The following is an 8457-nucleotide window of genomic DNA, read 5'->3' on the forward strand; positions in this document are numbered from 1 at the left end:
CTATAAGGTACAATACTTTCCCCAATGAGTATGTTATAAATAACACACAATTAAGGACAAAACAATCATAAAAGAGCCAGTGATTAATCCACTCCTCCTAGCCTATCTCTTTCAGTTGGTGTGTATTAAATTCCTCCCATTTCTAAGCTTAGATACTCGGCCATGAGATGGGGGAGGGAGAATTCTGCCCTCTTTTAGCAGTACAGAATCCTTTTCCTTCATGCTTGAAAGAAGTGCTATAGACATTTTCTGAGGATTTAAGCAAGGGGGATGGTGCAAGATGCAATTAAGATGACACAAATTCTGAGCATGGACTCCTGCTGGAAGCGGCGGACTCAGGAGCTAGACTAATAGCCTAGCTATTCTGACAATGTTTTAATAAGACTATTCTGAGTTTCTGCTGTGGATCTGCTTCCATTTCTGCTTTTCTGCCATGTTGTGATATAGCACAGGGCCTTCACTGGAAGCCTAGCAGGTGCCAGTGCCACCTTCTTGGAATTTCCAGCCTCCGGAATTATGAGCCAAATAAACCTCTTTTGTTTATAAATTACTCATCTTCAGGTATTCTGTTGTAGTGGCTCTAAATGGACTAAGACAAGCACCCAACACCCACTTGATTCTCTAGCCTCATGTTTTGTCTCATTCCCCTAAGTAGTCCTCCAGGCACCCTGAACTCCAGACTCTATGAGCCATTTGCCATTTCATGCATATCCTATGCTGTCTCACACAGATGTGTTTGTGTGTCCTGGGCCTTCTTCTTTTTGTAATGTCCTGTCTCTACTTCTCCACTTGATGAATCTCTACTCACCCTTCAAGACTCAGCTCCCATATCTCCACAGCCTTCGTGCAGGACCCAGACACAGTGAGTGAGCCACTCTTTTATGCTCCTACATCTTGTTCATAGGATAACTTATTCTATAATATTGTACTTAGCATGTCAGTCCTCCATAGCCTCTGAACTCCCTGAAGACAAGATAGGAATCATATCTCATTGATCTTTGTATCGTCAGTGCCTGATACAGTATTTAGTTCAGAGTGTGTGATCATTAGATGCTTTCTGAAGAAGAATTCATGTATAAATATTACACTCAAGGAAAAAAATAACAAGGTCTTCCACCAAGAATCATCTAATAGCCACTAAGTATGCCTATAAAAAGCATGTACTTACCTGGAAGACTGAGAACTGTCCTTCTGCATTTTGGCCATAAGCACTATGTTACTAATTCACAATTGCCAAATGCTAAATATGTCACATCACAATTTAATAGAAGATACTTTGTGTATAGCCTGGTTGATATATGAACTAATGAAATTATTAATTATACCTTTTTCTTCTCTCTATATCCCCAACATCTTCTTTCAAACCCCAGCAAAGTAAGTTTGTTCTTAGAAATGACAATCATTTTGAGGCTAACCTGAAAAGATCCTTATTTTAGAATATGTATCACCATAAACCAGAAGTATCTTAATAATACCTCATCATTTCCGATCCACCTTCTTTCCTTTCATTGCTTTCTGATTATTCAAATTCCACTGCATTTTATTTTAACTGGAAATACCCATATCTATGCATATATATTATACGTATTATACTAGAATGACTGGGATTGCCTATATAATTAAGCTAAGGCTTTTCCTTGGGGAAATCCAGTAAAATTATCTTTCATTACATTTCTAAAATACTATTCATTAAAATCAGAAATAAACTTTTATACTCATGGCTAACAATGCAGAAAAGAGTCTTCACCCTGAAGCTTATCTCAATTTCAGAAAAGAGGGGGGATTTTCCAGATGAGTTGCTATTTGATTTGATTTTCACCACAATTACTATCAAGATCTTTCCCCCAGCAGCTTTTTTTTTTCCTGATGGTTTTAAGCTTTGTTCCTTTACCCCATTTTCTGAATCAACGTGTTTTCTAAAAACACTGCTCAATTACTGTTTATTTGAAGTTTGGAACTATCTGCAATGTCATTTCTGATGAACTTGTCTATTTTTAGTCATGGATGCCAAAAGAGAGGAAAGAAGAAAAAAAACTCCCCCTTTTCCCTGGTGCTGTGTCCTTCTTTCCTGCTGCTGAATTCATTGTTTTGATTCCTTCATGTGCTGGCAAACTTTCAAGCATGCCGTATGAGAATTTAAAAAATGAAGCTCTCATTTAGGAGTCACACGGTGGTGATATACACACAGAGCTTCAATTTAAACCATTATTGCATGCCATCTTTTTCCTTTTATAATAATCCATTAAATGCTTTCAAGTATGGAGAAGGAATAGCAACCTGTAGATCCAAATGGAACCCAGATGACCCATAAAATACATACTGCCTCCCTGCCTGAGTTGTTAGAGCTCTCATCTCTAATGGATGGCATTGTTATTTTACCATCCAGACAACCACACACATCAATTATACATTCTCCAATGTCATGAATCACTTTTTGAAGGCAACCTGTCTTTTGGTTGTTATATATGTCACTTTATCTTAACCTCTCAACAAAATTCAGTTTGTGTGTTTGTGATAAATGATGATGTCCTTGTTTTAAATATGTTAGTTGACAATTAGAAAATATTTTGAGAGAAGGTTTAATGTTTATTCTTCCGAGCATAGATTGTACAAATATTTATTCAGTAATTTTCTGACAGCAACACTCAAGAGTACAAGGTATGGCAATTTTTTTTTAGAAAAACACATTAACATTGCTTTGAATTTGTGAGTTAAAGCTTAATTTCTCATTTACACACGTATGCACACACGTATATATCTATCTTCTTCTTCAAATATGTTTTACGCTAAGATTGATAATCAAAATATGTAGTCTCTTATAAATAGCACACAATTAAAGATAAAAAAATTATGGAAGAGCCAACCCTTATTTTTAAAACCATCTCTCCAAACAATCTTGGGTGGTATTGATAGATGCATGAGGTAGATAAGGGGGATCCCCAGAGAATCTCAGACCTGCCGCACAAGTGATTACATCAGATGCTTTCGTGGAGATGAGGGAACCTGCCCAGGGTCTTGTCTGCGCGTGCCCACAGCAGACCGGGGAAGACCCACCTGCACACTGGGAAAATGGGTGGAGCCACAGGAAGTTCACGCCTTGTGCAGGGGGAGGAGCCTGGCCTCTTCAGCCTCTGTGTGGTGGTCTGTGGTATTCAATCTGTGAGTTGGGAGCCTGTTGGCAGGACTCCCTTTTGCTTTGCTGTTTTTTTGTTTGTTTGTTTTTCCTTTTCACCCAATACATTCTGCTTTCGTCACACTTCAATGTGTCTGCGTGCCTAATTTCTCCTGGTCGAGATACAAGAACCCAGATTTAGCTGAACTAAGGGGCAAAAATTCTGCATCAGTATTTTGTAGCAGAATATTTGACCTTCATTTACAGTATGATCACCCAAACATCCCAAATTGTTTCGTTACTCTTAAAGTCAACAGGTTTTTGTAATAGCCACAAAAAGTAAATTTCTAAAAAGCACAAAGCTATTTGAAACCCCCATAAAGATTAAGTCATAATAAGCAATTGGTTATCAATGCTATCCCTTAAAAATACTTAGAAAGGAAATTGTGCAGTAGCTCTTGTTAATGAGTCATATTATTTTCAACAAAAACCTCCCGTTGATTTGAAGCCTATTGTTTTGTTTTGTTTGGAATGTTTTTCCTCTTTGCCTTATCTTAAGAACATCCTAGTAAGTTTAAGACATTTTCTTTCCAGGCTCATAGGGAATCAAGGACATTTGCTTACTATCTTACAAAACATGAGAGTTAAACTCCTGCTATGCTGCAGGCAATATGCTAAATTTTTTACAACCATTATCTCATTTAATCTTACTAAAAATCCTAGGTATTAGCACTTCATAGGACAGATGAAAACCCAGGCTCACAAGCTCAGTACCTTTACAACTTGAGAACAACTGAACCAAAGCCTTTTTAACTTTTCCCACTAGGCTATATCAAATAACAGCTTTAATGTAGATCAGCTAACAATCAGTTAAAATAAATGACTGAAAACGTAACATGTATATACTTTGTGAACAGTCATAAAAAACACTTGTTTTATGTTACAGGAAGCTTTGGAATTAGGAAAAATCAAGAATGGTAAACATTGTCTAATGGTTGATAAAGCAGTTATGAAGTGCTTTTAAGATCTTTTTTCTTCTCTCTATGCTTGCCTCTGGAAACCTCATCTATTTTCTTTACAAAGCGTAGTGTTTCTCCAAAATTCTAGTGCCACATTTCCATCAATTTGTTATATCTCTCCATTTTGATGTCCTACCAGCTCTTCTAGGCCTCCAGACGCCCAGTTTCTCTAGACTTCCTTGTTCCCACAAATGGAGTTATCATTTATTCAGTACACGTGTCTCACAGCCCTTCTCTGCTTTTCCTTCTCCTAGGCATGACAATCTACATCCATTTGTTTGCCAAACTCACCTTAGAAATGTTTTTCATAGGTAGCCTGGCTCCTCCCTCGCATCCTCACAACCACAACCCTGTATGGCATCTCCTTTATTTCTCACTTACAACTCTGTTATTAACTCCTACTTGGTCTTCCAGCTTCTATCACATGCTATATATCTCTTCTAATTCTGATATATCATACATCCTAGGGCCAAAATAATTTTCTTAAGATGCACTCTCTTCACATCACTTCTAGAAAACCTGTGGTTTTCTATTGTCTACCAAAATATATACTGACTTCTTATCACAGCTTTCAAGTTTCTGAAAGGTGGCATTTTTCTGGTCTCATCTCCGTCACTTCTTCATATAAAACCTATGCCCCACTTACATGTACCATACTTGGAATGTTCTCCCCTTTTCTTTGCCTATCAAAATTGCCCATTCTGCAAAGCCGATAAAAGTCTTCTCCTCTATAAAGCCTTTTTAGATTTTTTTCTAAGCAGTTTTAGTGTCTCCCTCTTCTGAACTCCCTTTCAAATACTGTTTTTCTTAACAGATTCACCTTTACTTGTAGCATAACCAGTCATGTACTTGTTTAAGTCATCCTGCTAAATTATCAGTGCTTTATGGAAAGGAAATATATTTTAATTACCCTCGTATCCCCTGCAGCACTTAGCACATGTCTGTTACCAAAAGAGAACTCAACAATGTTTATAAAATTGGATCATAAAAATTGTTAAACCTGAACAGGGACTTGGAAAAAAACATATTATTTCTAAGAGGAAAAAAAAATCAGCAAAGTATAATACATCTTGTCATTTAAGAATTAAGGTCCATGTGAAATGAATACTATTACTTATACAAAAGGCTAAAGAACCAAATTAAATTTTTGAATTGTTAGCCTAGTTTTGGGAGTCATTAAAACTGGGAGAATTTCTTACTCTCTTAGTTATGACAAGAAGGAGGGAAACGGATTTGAATCTTGGAAAGGGCTGAGGAAGTGCCACAGACTCGAGTTCCTTTGCCCTGGAATGATTTTTCTCTTTTTCTTTATTTAATTTTTACTCATTTCTCCAAATTGTTTAAATGTTATTTCCTCCAGGAAGCTTTCCCTAACCTCCTCTCTTCCCGAGGTCTAGATTAGACATCTATCCTCCGTGAATACATTAGCATCTTATATTGTTTTGAAAATTTCCCTGAAAAGATTTGAATTATGTAAGGGTAGAAGTCATTTTCTTAATCTTTATGTATTTAATTTGACCCAGGGCCTGGTACAGACTAGACGCTTATTAGTAAATATCTATAGATTGAGTTAATTGATCAATTATACTGTTTCAAGTATTTGCTATCTTGTGACTCTGGGTCAGTCACTTACCTTTTAACATCACTTTTCACATCTGCAAAATAAAGATCAAGATTGCAATGAGGCTAAGGTTGTAATGAGGGTCAGCCAGGATAATGCTTATAAAATATATGGTATTATTACTATGTATACATTTTAAACTATTATTAACATAATATAAATAATTAATTTTAAAATTAATTATGGTGCTCTGATTTCATTCCTTCCCAGAATGCTGTTGGGATACTCTCTACAAATCATTCAAGATTCAGCATTACAATCAGAAAGTAAATGGAATGTCTTTGCATATTTCTTGGTATATGCTTATTTTATAGAAATACTATTCGTCTTGTCTAACTCATTTCCTCACCACTATATCATAGTTAATTAAAAGCTGATGCATAGACTTACACTTCTGCCCTAAAAGAGTAACTGTCAGAGAAATTCTGTTCTCACCATAAACGGCAACATTGGCCGTCAGGAAGCATAAGACTGTGATCTTGAGAAAAAGTAAATAAAGTGAGCAATTACACCAGTTTACTGCCCGAAGGCAGTTTCCAGGCCACACAAAAAGGTGAGGGGAGCTGAACACAACCCAGCAGTCTCCGTGAGTTTAGGATACAGAGATCAGAGTTTATGAAGGCAGAGTCATTTAAATTGGCAGATCCAAACATGAGAGTGTCAGGAGCTGCACACAGAGACTGCTCTGGAGAGACGCGGGGAGGTCAACTGTTTGCTGAATAAGGATCTGTGCACATAGGAGGAAACATCCACAAGGTTGAGAGGAGAGCCACTGGAAAGCAGGATGACAAAACATATCTAGAGTTCACAAAGGGCTGGTACAGGTTCTAATTCTATCAGCCAAAAGAGAGTGAGCTCAACACTTGAGGGCACCAGGTCGAGTCTTCAGCAATGTATCGGTCATAAAGCACTGTTTGAGAGTATCAAAATAACCCCAAGGAACTTTGCTAGGTATTTTACCAAAGAGAAATAAACATATACATCCACACAAAAACACATACACAAATTGTCACCGCAGCTTTACCAAATTATGTAAACAACCAACCCAATGGCCATCAGTGGGGGAACAGATGCAATAATCATGTTATGTTCATAAAATGAAATACCATTCAGCAAGTAAAAGATAAATGAACTACAGGTACACACAACATCCGTGAATCTCAAAAGCATAATGCTAATGGTAAGGAGTTCGACCAAAAACAACATGCTACGTGATTCCATTTATATGAATTTCTAGAAAACAACTACAGGAAGGTAGAGCAGATCAATGTTTGACAGAGGTGAGGCGTGAAGAAAGAAGTCTGTCTGCAGAGGGCATGAGGAAATTTTTGGGGGATGATTAAATTTTCTACATCTGTGTTGTGGTGGTAGCCACCTAACTGCACATTTTTCAAAACTAATCAAATTATGCACCTAAATTAATAAAATTTATTGTCCATTATTCACATCCCAATAAAGCTTTGTTTAAAATAAAAACTGACCCTTTGTCTAAAACATATTTTGTAGGCTACTGTTAATATATCTTTAGTCCTCCACAAAAATGTTTAAGCCTTATGCTTATGTCTCACTGTTTCATATGTGCTCTGCTACTATCATTAGTTTCAAAAAAAGTTAGGAAAGCAAATAGGAAAAGGGGAATTTTTTTTTTTCACTTTCTGTGACAGAAAGGGGCAAAGATGAAGAGAATTGGGGATGGCTACTGAGTTATCCAAACAAAAGGGTCTGCTACGGCCTCATGCTAAATTTTAAATATAAAGCAGAATGATTACTGGTTTAATAAGAGTATCAAGTTTGCTCAGTACAACCTGTTACTCAAAGTAATTAAAGGATGCTTTTTCTAGTTAACTGTATTTTCCAGTTAACTAGAAGTCTTTTGTTTAAAGTTTTATCAAACATTTTTCTTAGATACCTAAGAGTCTTTCCGTTCCTTATTAAATACATTATAGGCAATGCATTTTAAATACATTTACAAGTTTGCATTTCTCAGATTAATCACTTTGAATATAAAGTTTAGTTTGCAAAAGCAGGTAGAAGTGGATGTAGTGACATTTCAGTGAAATGCTGGTCCAGCAAAGTCCCTTTCCCTGCAACCCTCCAAGTAAGTGCTCCATAATTAATTACATTTAGGTAATGTTGCCTAGTACGGCCGCCTTTTATAATGTCATAAAGCATATTATTAAAATTTTTGAAGTGTCCTACCAAACAGAAAAACCACAGACTACTCATAGATTTTATTCAAACTAATTTATCTGAGTAGATATTTTTCTTGTAATTTACATCAACTTCTTCAGAACTCCAGTTCTAATGAGGCATGCTGCTGCTGTTGTGAAAAACGTTAGATGGAGCTGGGTTTGAACCCCCACTTGGTAACTTACCAATGACATAAATAAGTTGTAACCTTTTTGAATCAGCATTGCACTGTAAAAGTCTTCCTGTGAGAATTATGGCTAATGTCTATAAAGCATCTGAAACAGCCTCACGGAGAGTAGAGTTCCCAGAATTCTAATTTACCATCAGTTGATATTATCAAGCAGCTTTCTTTTCAGGTTCTCTAGAACTTGAATTTGTTTGCTTATTCACTTCATTTTTTGGAAACTCGTCCTTTTGCTTTTTAAAAAATAATTTATTTTTGCTCTAAATGGGGTTGGTAGAGTCTACTTAACTGAGGTTTCAATTTTAGTTATTTTCTAGTTAACCAAAGTCTT

The sequence above is a fragment of the Nomascus leucogenys genome, chromosome 12, assembly GCF_006542625.1.
Source record: "Nomascus leucogenys isolate Asia chromosome 12, Asia_NLE_v1, whole genome shotgun sequence".
NCBI lineage: Eukaryota > Metazoa > Chordata > Mammalia > Primates > Hylobatidae > Nomascus > Nomascus leucogenys.